Source organism: Rhinolophus hipposideros (assembly GCF_964194185.1).
Source record: "Rhinolophus hipposideros genome assembly, chromosome: 3".
Lineage (NCBI taxonomy): Eukaryota > Metazoa > Chordata > Mammalia > Chiroptera > Rhinolophidae > Rhinolophus > Rhinolophus hipposideros.
This window is the reverse complement of record NC_138049.1, coordinates 4-14477: the sequence shown is the minus strand read 5'-3', so window position 1 is coordinate 14477 and position 14474 is coordinate 4. Positions and strand designations below refer to the sequence as shown.

At 41.0% G+C, this 14474-nt stretch overlaps 1 protein-coding gene across 2 annotated transcripts in view; it reads right to left on the bottom strand.

Annotated features, from left to right (window-relative positions):
- Positions 1-13396, bottom strand: part of LOC308495898 (ubiquitin-conjugating enzyme E2 variant 1-like) — a 51384-nt gene extending 37988 nt beyond the window's left edge. The window contains exon 1 of one of the 2 annotated variants that reach the window (XR_013993072.1): positions 13007-13396. The gene's annotated coding sequence lies outside the window, so the exon portion shown is untranslated. The remainder of the gene's footprint in view (positions 1-13006) is intronic. The other variant, XM_081044398.1, reaches the window with a different exon arrangement.
- Positions 13397-14474: the final 1078 nt, after the last annotated feature.

Sequence of the window (14474 nt, the reverse complement as noted above, 5' to 3'; positions counted from 1 at the left end):
AAACTCATTAGCATAAGGCGGGAAGACACCCAGTGGAGCCTGCTGACCACCCTTCCCCCATGACCCATTAGTTTCTGGGTAGCCTAACAATTTACCTCCTGAGAGTGTGCCACTCTACCTAAATTACCTGCAAAGCACCCAATCTGACCTCGCTGCCTTTGGAATTTTTACACGTATGTGAATTCCCCATGCACATATGTTAAAATTCTATTTTACCTTAATCTGATTTTATTAATTTTATGATCAGCTCAGCTAGAATAACTCATTACCATAGGCAGAGAGCACAGGGCCACGGTGACATGGGGGAGGAAAGGAAGGAAGATGTGAGAGGAAACAAAGGAAACAGATATGCAATCATTCCTAAGAAAAAGTGCAGCCACAGCTAATTGTGATGGATTATAACACCATCAGAATTCCAGGCAGGGAAAAATTCCTAAGAAAAGGTACAGCTATAGCTAATTGTAATTGGGCATAACACTATTGCAGGCAGGGGAAATTCTCCACCCCTTTGACAGTCCCTACAAGGGAATCCCTCCTCCTGGTGGGAAGGAGGCGTCAACAAAGGCAGGCCCTAAACGCCCCAGAAACGCCCAGAGATCACCTTTGACTGCACCTTGAATATTTCCCGCCCTCATTCAGATGTAATCCTAACTTTTCTTTGTTCTAGAGCAGTCCCTCTCCTGGTGGTCTTGTGCACTCCTGCATTTTGGGAATATATTTTCTTTCTTTTAGTAAATCCTTGGCCTGCTTGCCTTCGTTCACGATGCATTGTTCCTATGTCCTGGAATGCCTTCCTGTGATGATACAAGGACCTGATCTCCTGTAACATACAAGATGAGAAGAAAAAAATCTTTTTAAAGCTCCCACAGTATTGGGGAGCCTGATAGGAGAATTACTGGCTGGGGCACTGCTGGCTCCTGGAAACCGCTGCAGCTGGGAGCTCAAGGACATGCAGGCAGAGGTAAGTGGTGTTTTTGTTCACCCTGCCATCTTTCCTGGTCTATTTCTGTGGGGTTGGGGACAATCTAGAAGTGCTGCATGTCCTTTTCCTCTATTCTACATGTATACTGGCAGGAAAAAATGTTTGTGAAGCTAGCTTCTTGGGAGCAGTGTCTCACAGGTTTTCTTTATTGTTTCTTTCCTCTCAGAAGTGGTCATTTTTTCCTGTGTCTGTGTCTTGTGCCATTTGTAATCAAAAGAAAATACCAAGGGGAGAGGAGGGTGGTAGATGAGGGTAAGGGGGATCAAATATATGGTGATGGAAGGAGAACTGACTCTGGCTGGTGAACACACAATGTGATTTATAGATGATGTAATACAGAATTGTACACCTGAATTCTACGTAACTTTACTAACAATTGTCACCCCAATAAACTCTAATTTAAAAAAAAAGAAATAAAATACCAAAGGGACAGAAAGCCTTTGGCTTCCTTGGTTAAGCTAGTAAAAGGGCTTTTTGGTTGGAAGCGCTGTTAAAATCCTATCATCAGTGGTCAGACCATGGCTCCTTTGAATTGGAAAAACTTCAAATTTTGAAAATGTGTTGGAGAACTTTCATGGCAAACAGCTGTTTTATTGGAACCTAGAAAGAAGACCACATGTTTAATACAAACGAATTCAAGGAAATTTAACTTTTGAATTAGTTCTTCAGCTTGTTGGGTCTTAAAAATGCTAATGTCAGCATTAGGTTTAAAAAAGGCAGAAGGGAAAATCAAGAGATGTGCAAATTTTTAAAAACTGTATTTCAATCTAATATTATGAGAATTGGTGTGTTGGAACAAGTTTTAAGGAATATGTAATAACTGATCAGAAACTTGACCAAAACGGAAGCTGATTTTTCAGTCTGATAGAAATTAGAGTCTCAGCATCTCCCCCAGGTCCTCTGCCGAGCAGATCAAAAATGTAAACACAGCCCACAACTGCCTGAGGCCATAGAGCTGAGCAAAGGAAAAGAAATTGAAAAGGGGTACTTTTAACAATACAAGCCTCCCTCCTGCAACCTGGCTCCCCTTTTCCCTGCCTCCTTAAGGACTGTGAAGCACAAATAAAACCCTGAGCACAGTTCCCTTAGCAGAAGACAGGAAGACTCCATGCAGGAGCCTCACAAAACTTTACCTGCCACTGGTGTTCAGCTTTTCCTGAATTACCTGTAAATCTCCCATTTTTACATCTAAAATCTGAGTCCACTCTCACCCTTGACTAAAATGTCATATTTACCTGATGTCTCCTCACTTTCTTTGGAAATTTCATGGTTATGTGAATTCTAGGTGCGCATGTATTACAATTCCTGGTCTCTGTCTGTGGGGTTGTGTAGAAGTTAGAAGGCATTCCAGGCCTTTGTCTCTTTTCTGAATTTAGATTGGCAGAAAAAAATATTTGTGCAGCTAACTTTTTGCACCTAGAGACTTCAGAGTATTCTATATTCTTTCCTCCCAGAGATGTTGGATTTTTCCTGTGTCTGTGTCTTGCGTGTCCTTTGTCCTAAGAAGGAACTACCACGGGGACAGAACACAGGCACAGGCTCCCGTAAGCCTGTCCTTGGAGCTGGCCCCACAGGCTGGGGAGTTAAGCGGTTCTCTTTAGACTGGTGTCTGCGGAGACAAACTTTGCTGTGGGACCCTCTCTGAAAACCACTTGAGGTTTTTCTATCATTCTCGCCCTGTGTCCCAGGAGCTTGGCTTTGTGTCCGAGGAAGCTAATCCTCTCCGGTCCCCACCATCGGCCAGGTGCACTTACTCCATTGTGCCTGGTGGTCCGTGGGATAAGCTGGGGTTCCCAGTGCACCTCTGCATGGCTGTGCCAGCTCCCAGGGGAGTGTGTCCTGAGGGGCCTCTGCCCATAAGGGGCTTCTGTCCCCCTAACCTTCCTCACCTGTTGGTGCTGGACAGATCCCAGTCCAGTAGCACCTCCTGGGGCCCACGAATTAGTGGGTTTGGGGCTTGGGGGTGCCTCACATTTTGTGGGAGACCGGGGACACCCTGTTCACCTCACCATCCTGACCGCCTGTGTGAGGAAGGTCTGCTTTCTCTGACTGTCTTTGGGGGTGACCCTTTGGCTGTGGGAGGGCTGCTTCCTCTGCGCTCTGTGTGGAGGGGCCTCTGGCTTCCTGGCCTGAGCTGTAAAGAGGCTGGTTGGTGTCTCACTATTTATTCCTAACTGTGCATGTACAGACAATGGACCCAGTGGGAAAAGCTTCTACATTTAAATCGTGTTACAGAGCTCTTGTGACAACCAGTTATTTTCTTGGTAAACCATCCTGTGTGTTCTCTATAGTTATTACTAATTCTGTCGATTTGTGATCTCTGTGTGAAACCAGTTTGTGTTTGTGTGTGGTAAGATGTTTTGTATCTGTGGATGGTGTTACTAGTTTGTAGTATTTGATTGGTTTGAACAAATCAAACGGTTATATAAATTAAGAAATAATATACAAACTAACCTAAATGCTTTTCAGGATCAGATAATGTGGTGAAGTATTTGACAGTAAAGCTGGTTTTAGTTTGGGTTTATGACATAATCATATCTTTGAAAGTTATTAACATAAAATATATACATTTTAACTGGTTTTCTAACAATAAGTTTGTTATCTGTGTTACAAAATGTGTCAAGAAAATAGCTTCGGTAATAATTGATTTTGACATCTCAAATTTTAAACTAATATATAAAATAGATACAGTGAAAATAAAAGATATTTATGTAAAGTTTTTAGCGATAATTATATTGTACATAATCATTGAAAAGGTCTTCTACGTGTCTTTGGTAATTTGAAACTTTACAATCGTGTTATCTAAATTCATGATGGATATGTATTGAATGTCTAGAGTATTTCCAAATAGAAGAAAATAATGAAACACTGATTACTGAAGATAGATTTATCAACTTTTTTTTATTTATTGTAGAGGAACTAAATATATTGGTGTATTAATAAATATGTTTTTTGGTACATTAAAATTTTTGTGTGTGCTATGGGGATATGTGATTCTAGAAAGTATTAATATATTCATAATTATATCAATCTAAAGAATCCACGTGTAGCTGCACAATTATTTACTTAGTTTTCACTGCTGATTAAGATAGACATTTGGATTGTTTAGGCCTCTACTGTTGTGAACAGTGCTGCTGTGGATTCATGTATCACTGTTTGAACATCTGTTTTCAGTTTTTGGGGGTCTATTTCTAGAAGTGGATTTGTTGTACCACATGGGAATTTCTTTATGGGGTGGAAATTCCCAATTATAGTACCCCCAGGCCACACCATTTTACATTTTCAGAAGGAATATTTAAGGGTTCTAATTTCTTCACATTGTTGCTGCCATTTGTTTTATTTTTCTCGATTATGGCCATTCTGTTTCATGTGAGGGGGGGATCACACTGTGGCTTTAATTTGTATTTCCATCATGACTAATGATGTTTAACATTTTAGTGTGCCTGTTGACCATCTGTGTGTCTAATGTGGAGAAGGTTCTATTCAGTTCATTTGAAAATTAACTTCATATTTCCACAAGTTGCTCACATACTGAAGTGCAGCAAACTTAGAAGAGCATGAACTGGCCCAGGAGCCCCTGTGACATTGGGAGGGTGACTCCTCAGCATCTTGACTATTCCCTTCTCTACCAATCATATGTTGAAAAGACTTGTTTAGTCATTCAAACATTAAGTAATTTAGGTAAACCTATATACACAATTCTGCTAAGTGTTCTGCTATAAAAGCTTATGTTTGTAGACCTCTCCCCATTTCCCAAAGCCCTTTCTGCATATACTACTCTATTTGATTTTTTTTTCTATTTGATTTTTGATTATGGATTCAATCTCCTTATTTGTTACAGGTCTATTCAGATTTTCTGTTTGTTTGTGATTTAGTCTTGGTAGGTGTTGTGTTCCTTGAAATTTATCCATTTTTAAGAAATTCCACATATATCAAGATTATTTCCCACTGCATAAATATTCTGTGTAAACGTGATTGTAAATGGTTGCGTACTTGCCATCTAATGTATATGTTGTATGCATAGACTTCCTCCTGTTAAATCTAGGCTGACTTCAACTGTATCTCTGCAATGAATATTCTAACACTGTCCACACATTTAATATTAGTTCCTCAGGGTATACTCCTAGCTGTAGAGTTTCTGTACAACTGGGTCTGAAAGCATTTTTTCCTGCTCTGACCACGTTTTTATGAGATGATGCCAGGAAGGAGATTAGACTCAAAGTTTAAGTTACCAGTTGAGCAATGAGAACAATGTATGCACACAATTTTCTCAGTATCTTTCTATTCTAATTCCATTTCCCAGTAAACTATCTGCTCAATAGATGGAAAAATATGAATATAATATATATTATTCTTGACTAATAGCAATAAGTCTCAAGTACAACTTTACTTAAGGAAGTTTCACCATTATTTTTAATATGTTCACTCATGTTAGCTCTAAGTGTCAACATCAGAACAAAGAATGACACCTATTCCAGAATCCTAATGCTGGAGTTCCCTCTCTCAGAACTCCTGCAGTCTCACATGAAGAAGTGGAAATTAGAAAAGGAGCCACTCTGGGCTAAGCAACTAAAAAGATTTTTTTTCCCCCATGACTGACAAGAGAGTAGGCTGGTGATCAGAGGAGGGGTTGGACTTTGGGCCCAACCAGCACCCCCACCCCCCAGTAGTATCCTTTCATGGGAAATAATAGGGTCAACCCAGCAGCTTGTTCTCTCTCATAGATAACATATATGAGTTCACACGAGTTCCAATCAGACTACTGGCTATTCTGGTTTTCAGAAGGCCTGGATTCTAGTACTTCTCTCCCTGAGTATGGGATTTAACTCACAGAGACTAAAGTCTCAAGACCCATCTGGCACAAACCTGCTGCTATTCTGTGGTCCTCAGTGTTTGGTGCCAAACCTTGGTTGAGTTCATTCAGCCGCTGCTTGTGCAGACTCACCCCCAGCCCCTCTGGGCCCACTGGCACCCAAGATGGTTTTCTGGAAGCAAATCTGACCCAGACCTAAGGCAGCCTCCTGCTGGGTCCCCTTGGGCTGCTGTGCGGCGGTTACAGGAGTAGCAGTGAGACCCAACTTTGAGAGGTCAGCATGTCTCAGAGTTGGCCTTACTTGGCACAAGTCATATGTGTGGCTTTTGGAAATATTGGAATTTTGGAAATACCTCCCCTTACACTGTTAACATTCCTGGGCTGATCCACGGCCTTGTGAGCCCCTGGTTTCCCAGTTGCTTTGGTTACAGTAAAAGCAGCAGTCATTCTGGGTTCAGGTCAGGCCTTTTCCTAATCCACCGAACCTTACTTCCACCCTGAGCTGGGCTTTCTGGGTGATACAAAATCGTGAGACACTTAGCTAAATGTAACAAAATTTGAGGATGGTCTGCACAGTGAGAAGTATAAAATGTCGCCCTTATGACTCATAAGTTAGGTGTAGTAAGACAAACCAATAAAAAAACACACCCAAAATATGTTACCAGATGCTTCACTTAAAAGAATATATAGGACTAACTGTCCATTAAACCCATGTAAAGAGGCTCAGCATTCATTAATCACTATGGAAATGCAAATGAAAACCCAAGGAGATAGTATGTCACAGCAAGTAGCACAACTGAGATAAAAAATGTAATAATTGATGAGTACTGGAGTGAATAGAAACCTTATCCATTGCTGGTGAGATTATAAAATAGTGCACCCTCTATGGAAAACAGTTTGGCATGTCTATAAATGCTAAACCTACACTTATCATATGATTCATCAAGTCCATTTCTTGAATTGAAAACCTATGTCCATCTAAAGAACAGATGTCATGTAAAATAATTCACATGTGAATGGATAAATAAATTGGGGTATAGCCATATAATGGAATTCTACTTAGCAATAAAACAAACTAATGATCACTCAACTGCATGGTTAAATGTCAAAGCATTCTAAGTAGAAGTCAGACACAAAAGAGTACATATACTGTGACTCCCGTATATATCATTCTAACACAGATAATGTATAATGACAACAGATAAGTCCCTGGTTGTCTGTGGCTGGGGGTGGGAGAGCAACGGACTGCAAACAGGACCACAATGGAACCACTGGAAGCGATCTGTCTGTGGATGGTGGTGGTTCCATGAATATTCCTTTGCTAAACACTTTAAATGGATGTAGTTTGCTCTCTGTAAATTGTACCCTCAGTAAATCTGATTTTAAGAAATACTCAGAAAAACAGGAATTTTGGGGAAACATATCAAGCTCCAAGTGAATGCTAATAACAAGTTGTACTCATCATTGCTGATTTTAAAAACTACAGACATCTGACTATGAGGTACCCCATCTGCTGAGCCCCTTTTAATGCGTTAGGTTATTTCTATCTATAAACATACGAGGAACATATTCTCCCTCCTCTAATTAAGGGAACTAGAGTTTGGCATTTTTAAGTAATTTGCCCAAATTCACATAGCTAGTAATGGTGAAGCTTCAATTAAAAAATAACTATCTAGTGTGTGGCTGGTCTCAATACTATAATGCCTGGCACATGGCACAGCGTCTTATAAAATCAGCTATTCTAACTGAAAAAGTAAATATGCCCTACCATCGTTATTGTCTCAGGAGACAAAAATCACTCATAGCTCCCTCAAATACTGTCCTGTAACCCTCTGTCATTGTGTTGATGATGTAATAACTTAAAATGCAACGGCTACTAAGTTGAAATTATAATTTGAAGGGAAGAAAGTGATTATGTTTCAAACTTCATGTGGCATGTGAGTTACACGCACCATCTCGTTTAAATTTCACAGTAAATCTGTTCATATGTATTAACTTCCACTTCATGAGCTCAAAGTGACCTGACCCAGGTTGCACAATAAGAAATAGAGTGGCCAGGGTCACACCCACATCACTTTGGCTCCATAATCCAGAGGCTGCACTGTTTTCTGAGACTCCTTGCTGCCTCCACATCTGGCTGAGCGTCTTGGCGGTCTACTAAGAGGATGGGAAAGCCCCGAGGAATTAAACCCAGCATCACAGTGTCCACAGCTATAGGCACATGGGGGGACGTCACAGTATCTTCTTAGCATTCATCCCTTCATTAAGCACACACTGATGAAACCCATGGCATTGGCTTTCCTGTTAAACAGCAGGAACTGAAAAAAATTGATTTAGTTTACTTTGTCCTTAGCTGAGTTCCAAACTAACTATGTTGCTAGTGTCTCAGCAGCTGTACAGGAATGTACAGTAATGGTGTATAAAAACAGCTTTTGGTTGAAGTTGGCAAGTTACTCCAAGAATGAGATGAATTTAAGAGATGGATGGCAAGGGAATAGAGATTCCACAGATTTTGGGCTTCACACAGTTTGAAAGACCAAACGCTTTTGGCTACGTCCATCAGCAATTACATTTTAGATATTTTTAGTGGCAAAGTTCCCTCAGTCACACAGCCCTATGGAAAAAGATTTGAGTTAGGGTCTATCACATTATAAATAAATGAATTCTACCCTGACTGTCTGTTATGCATTGAATTGTGTCCTCCCTAAACTCATGCTTTGAAGTTATATCCCCCAGGACCTGAATGCGGCCTTTTTTGGAGAAAGGGTTTTTACAGAGGTAATGAAGTTTAAGTGAGGTCATTAGATCACCAATCCAATACCTCTGTTGTCCTTATTTTTAAAAAAGGGGGAAATGTGGACACAGACACACATAGAGTAAAGATGATGTGAAGACACAGATAGAAGACAGGTCTGCGAGTGAAGGAGACAGGCCTATAACACATCCTTCGCTCACAGCCCTCAGAAGGAACCAAGGCTACCAACACCCTATTATGAGCATATAGCCTCCAGAACTGTGAGACAATACGTTTGTTTTTTAAGCCCACTCTGTGGTGGTTGTTACAGCAGGCCTAGGAAACTAAGGCACTGCTTTATTTAACATTGCAGCTACACCACTGGTACTGCCAATCCCCTTTACTTGGCTATTTCTATTTTTTCCATACCACTTGTCACCTTTACAAAAATCAATATCTATATCATTTATTATGCGTTCTCCCGCCTCAATGAATTTATCACAAGGAACATTAGTTACTGATGTATCTTCTGTGCCTAATAATCATGGCAGGCTCATGCCTGGCATTCAAGAAATATTTCTCAAGTGTTGAATGAATCAATGAGGAAATCAACCTTCATCCAGTGAATCACAAATGGGGAGGTGTCATAAATTTATCACCAACCAATAAGTAAGGACATAGTCATCTTTTAGCAAAGAGGAAGGGGAGAGGGTAGTTATCGGATAATGAAGATACCGTGCTTGGCACATGGAGATACATCCTAACAGATAAACCACAATACACATAAAGGTGGTATGTGTGGAAGTGGGCAATCAGAGTCTAAAATGTGCATGCAAGACCAGAGGAATGAAAATAACCAAGACCACTTTGAAGAACAGTAAAAAGTTTTTGACCTACTACTTGTTCATGCTCACAGTAATGCTGTCAGAACGAGACAGTGATGTACGGGCCTAGCGTAATTCACCAGGAGTTGGCAAACAATAGATCATAGTCCACATCTATCCCGCTGTCTACTATATTTCTCCCCCAATGTGTTATGAAACATTTCACCCATACAGAAAAGTTGAAAGAATTTTAGTTATCACTGGTAATCCCAAATTTAAGACATTTGTTGGATTTGCACCGATTATTTGCATTATTGCACTGGATTTGTAAAAGCAACAGTCGGTAAAACTATTGCCGCTCATTATGCATTAAGGAAATGGTACTAGAGTTGGTTAACTAGTAGCTATGTTATTATTCTTCATGACCACATTCACAGTTTTAAGAAATGTGATATATTTCACTTCAGAATGTCTTAATGGAGCATTAAAAAATAATTTTATTCAATCTCTACTTTTGATTACCAGCCTTATAATATCTATGTAACAAATAGTCTACAATTTGTATTTAAATTGTTGTCTTCAGAAAGACTACTTGTGTGATCATTAGATTTGGAAGCTCAACTTTGCATGAAAGAAAATTCATGCAAAATAAATAACAGCATTTCTTGCCAATACAAAACTGTTTCAAATGAAAAATAAAATTTTGGAAAAGTTGTATCTGCCTCTGTGAATGTCACAGCTTCCAAATACTTAAGACTAATGATGGTATTGATGAATATGAATATTCATGTTGTAAAATGAAACGTGTCAACATTCGGGGGATCTGCATAGGTCATTGAACCCATAGTTTTGCAAATAACCAGTGCATAATGTTACAAAACCATACACAAAACAACGATTTAAAGTGCAAGTTAGACCTATGGATTGTAATATAATACAGTAAAAAAAGTTTGCTTATGTGAAAAAAATAAAGACCTCGCCCAAGACTCCAATAGGGAAGGCCTGTAGGGGACGCTCTATCAGTGCTACATGGATGGCAAAGTCCTACAGGAAGAGTCCCTTGGTTATAACAGCTCTCCAAATTCCTTCTAGAAAAAAATCTGCCCTTTTCTGCTGGGGACTTGCAGCACGGCTCTCCATGGCTGCATGTCCTGGGTGGCAATTCTTTCTTTTCCCCCAAATAAACCTTTTTTTTGGTTGAAGGAATATCTAGTTGACTTTTTGTTTCAGGTCAACATCTGTATGACCTCAGATTGTACACTGCAACTAAATCATCCCTTGTTCAGCTTGTACTATCTAAGAGCAATATCCACAGTTACCGGATAAGTATATTAAACTACCTGTCCTTTTCCAATTACATACTTGGGTATGTCCATATTTCTTTCCTTTACACATTTCCACAAGTACAAGATGTAGATTGAATGCAGAAGACACTATGAGAATCTAGCTGGTTTCTATTAAGCCTGGCATTTAAAAGATTGTCTTCCAGGGCAATGGAAATGTTTTAAATCTCGATGAGATCATTGTTGAAAAATTCAAATTACTCAAAATCTTTGAGGTTAAAAAATTGCTCTCTTTTTAGGAGACTTACTGAAGTATATCTATATTCCATAAAATTCATCATTTTAAAGTGTATCATTGTGTCATTTTCAGCATAATCAATCCCCTTTAATCATGGATGATACATTTCAAGACCCCCAATGGATGCCTGAAACCTCAGATAATACTGAAGCATACATATATGTTTACTTAAAGGAAGAACTTTTTGGCTTTTCTGTGGTGTATCCGAATTGCCAGCATCACTATTCTTGTACTTTGGAGCCATAATGAAGTAAAACGAGGGTCGCTTGAACGAAAGCACTGCAGTTCAGCTGCAGTCTACCTGAAAACCCAGGTGACCAACATGCAGGGAGTACATTTAGCATGTGTACACTGGAGAAAGGTATGATTTATGTCCTGGGTGAAAAAGTATGTAATGTCACAAGATTTCTTCATGCTTCTCAGAACCTTGTGCATTTTGAAACTTACATTTATTTTGTGGAATTTTCCATGTAATACTTTTGGACTGAAATTGAACATGGAAAGTGAGAACACATGGATAGAGGGGACTCAGTATTCACACAGTTGTGCAAATATCACCACTGTAAAGTTCTAGAACATTATCACTCCAAAGTGAAACCCTGTTGCCATTCACAGTAACTCCATTCCTTCCCCTATCCCTTGGCTACCATTATTCTACTTTGTGTTTTTAGGAGTGTACCTAATCTGGACATCTGTATAAATCCATATAAAGAGAATCATTCTATCGGTGGCCTTTTGTATCTGGCTGTCATTTGGCATTTTGTCAAGGTTGCTTTGTGTTCGTCTGAGCTTGTCTGTCATGATGCTATTGCCTATGGATGCCTGGGGTCCTTATCCGGGCTGTACCGCTTGTGGTGAGCCGCTGTAGACATTTCCCTGACCTGAACCAATGTGGCTGGACCTGCCCTTGTCATCACTATGATTGTAAGAACGACCTCAGCAACAACTATCAGGGAACTTTGAGGGTAAAAAAACCCCCAAAGTTTATAATTTACAGCCCGTGGAAGGTCTATGGTTGTCCCGGGCCACACGGTAAGGTCCTGGGTATAGAGGGAGTGCATGTGCAGACCTGCGTTTCTGCCTTTATAGGGGCAGATGTTGCGAGTACCTTGGGTTTCAGAGATTCACTCTTTATCGGGTCATTCAAGCAGGCAGAAATTTAGGTCAACCTGGGCTTTTATAAAGGGGAAGTTTATGGGTGAGGCAGCCTGGCTCTCTCTGTACCATGTAGCTGGCCAAGTATATTTGAGATGGATGTTTTAAAACGGATGCCTCAGCAATCAAAAGCTTCATGCCAAACAGTTACATGACAGTAAAACAAAACATAACTAATTTTCAGGCACTCATACCACAGAAGTTCATCTGTGTAGTTAGGGTATTTATCACTTTATTTCTTTTGTGGCCGAAAATAGACTTGAACACACCCTTCTCCAGAGAAAACACCAATGGGCAAAACGCACTCAAACAGATTTTAAACATTATTAGCCACGTAAACGCAAATTGAAATCACAATATGATATGCCTTTCACACACAGTACAATGGCTATGCTTTTGAAATCACTGGAAAGTAATAATTCTAAACAACCATGTCAACACCACACCGAAATAGTGGAAAAGACATCCCAGTGTATTACACAGCACAAGCCCTACGCAGACCCAGTCTCCAAAAGAGGTGAAGCTAATTGCCGTGGGCAGAAGAGGCACTGTGGGGAGACTGTATTAGTGCCTTGGGTAACGTGGATGATCTGGGCTGTGGAAGACAGCAAGATTTCTAATTCCAGTTTTCCAGATGACTTTTCCAGAAAACACCTATATTAACCAAAACAGGGTGGTATTGGCCTAAAACCAAACACATAGATCAGTGGAGCATAATCCAGCCCAAATTTGAAGCAGCAGAAACGGCACTGGGAATACGGGACGGCTGTATGTAGAAAAATAGTATTGAACACTCTTTTACGCCACAAAGAAAAACGAACCATCCTCACCACTATGTCCTTACTGTGCTGCGCCCTCTAGTGGCCAACACCCCTCCCGCAAACAGCAGAGTTCGCGTATAGGAAACGTCTCCTTACCTGTGGCTCTCGTTCATGCCTCCTGGGGAGATGGAGAGGTAAAGCAGGTACAGGATGTCCCACCTTGTCTCCTAGCCGGAGAGCGTCCTAGTGAAAAAACCAGTTCCCTCACAAAATATACCACTGCAGGACACGAAAGGCATCATGGCGTCTGTCACGGCAGTCTTCTTTTCTGATACTCTAGCGGCCCCAGGTCTGGTGAGACTCTCTGCTTTCATGAGATTCCCCCGACCATGTTTATTGTGCAAACCTTTGTTCTCCTGTGACTCCAGTGGCCATGTTTCGCGCGTGAACCTCTGGTCTTGTGGAATTTTGGTGGCCATGTTTTCCTCGGGAAAGTGCTCTGGGAAGATTTCGGTGGCCACGTTTCTCGAGGTAAAGCTTGCTCTCGCGAGGTGTTGGTGGCCATATTTTTTACACAGAAGTGCTCTTGGGAAATAACGGCGGCCATATTTCTCACGAGATTTCAGCAGCCATATTTGTATGCGGAAGGGGTTTTCGGAACTACCGACGGCCATGTTTCTCGCGAGATTTCGCAGCCATATTTGTATGCGGAAGGGTTGTTCGGAACTACAGGCAGCCATGTTTCTCGCGAGATTTTTGCAGCCATATTTGTATGCGGAAGTGCTTTTCAGAACTACCGGCAGCCATGTTTCTCGCGAGATTTTGCACCCATATTTGTATGCGGAAGGGCTTTTCGGAAATACCGTCGGCCATATTTGTATGCGGAAGTGCTTTTCGGAAATATCAGCGGCCATATTTGTATGCTGAAGGGCTTTTAGAACTACCTGCGGCTAAATTATATGTGGAACGGCTTTTAGGACTACCTGCGACTACATTTGTATGCGGAAGGGCTTTTCTGAACTACCGGCAGCCATGTTTCTCGCGAGATTCTGCAGCCATATTTGTATGCGGAAGGGCTTTTCTGAACTACCGGTGGCCATGTTCCTCGCGAGATTTCAGCAGCCATATTTGTATGCGGAAGTCCTTTTCGGAAATACCATCGGCCATATTTGTATGCGGAAGTGCTTTTAGGAAATACCAGCGGCCATATTTGTATGCTGAAGGGCTTTTAGGACTACCTGTGGCTAAATTATATGCAGAACTGCTTTTAGGACTACTGGCGTCTATATTTGTATGTGGAAGGGCTTGTAGGACTACCTGCGGATATATTTGTATGCGGAAGGGCTTTTTGGAACTACTGGCGGCCATATTTGTATGCGGAAGTCCTTTTCGGAAATACCGTAGGCCACGTTTGTATGCGGAAGTGCTTTTCGAAACTACCGGCGGCCATATTTGTATGCGGAAGTGCTTTTCGGAAATGCCGGCGGCCATATTTGTATGCGGAAGGGCTCTACGGACTATCAGCCGGCCATGTTTCTCGCGAGATTTCGGCAGCCATATTTGTATGCGGAAGTGCTTTTCGGAAATACCAGCAGCCATATTTGTATGTTGAAGGGCTTTTAGG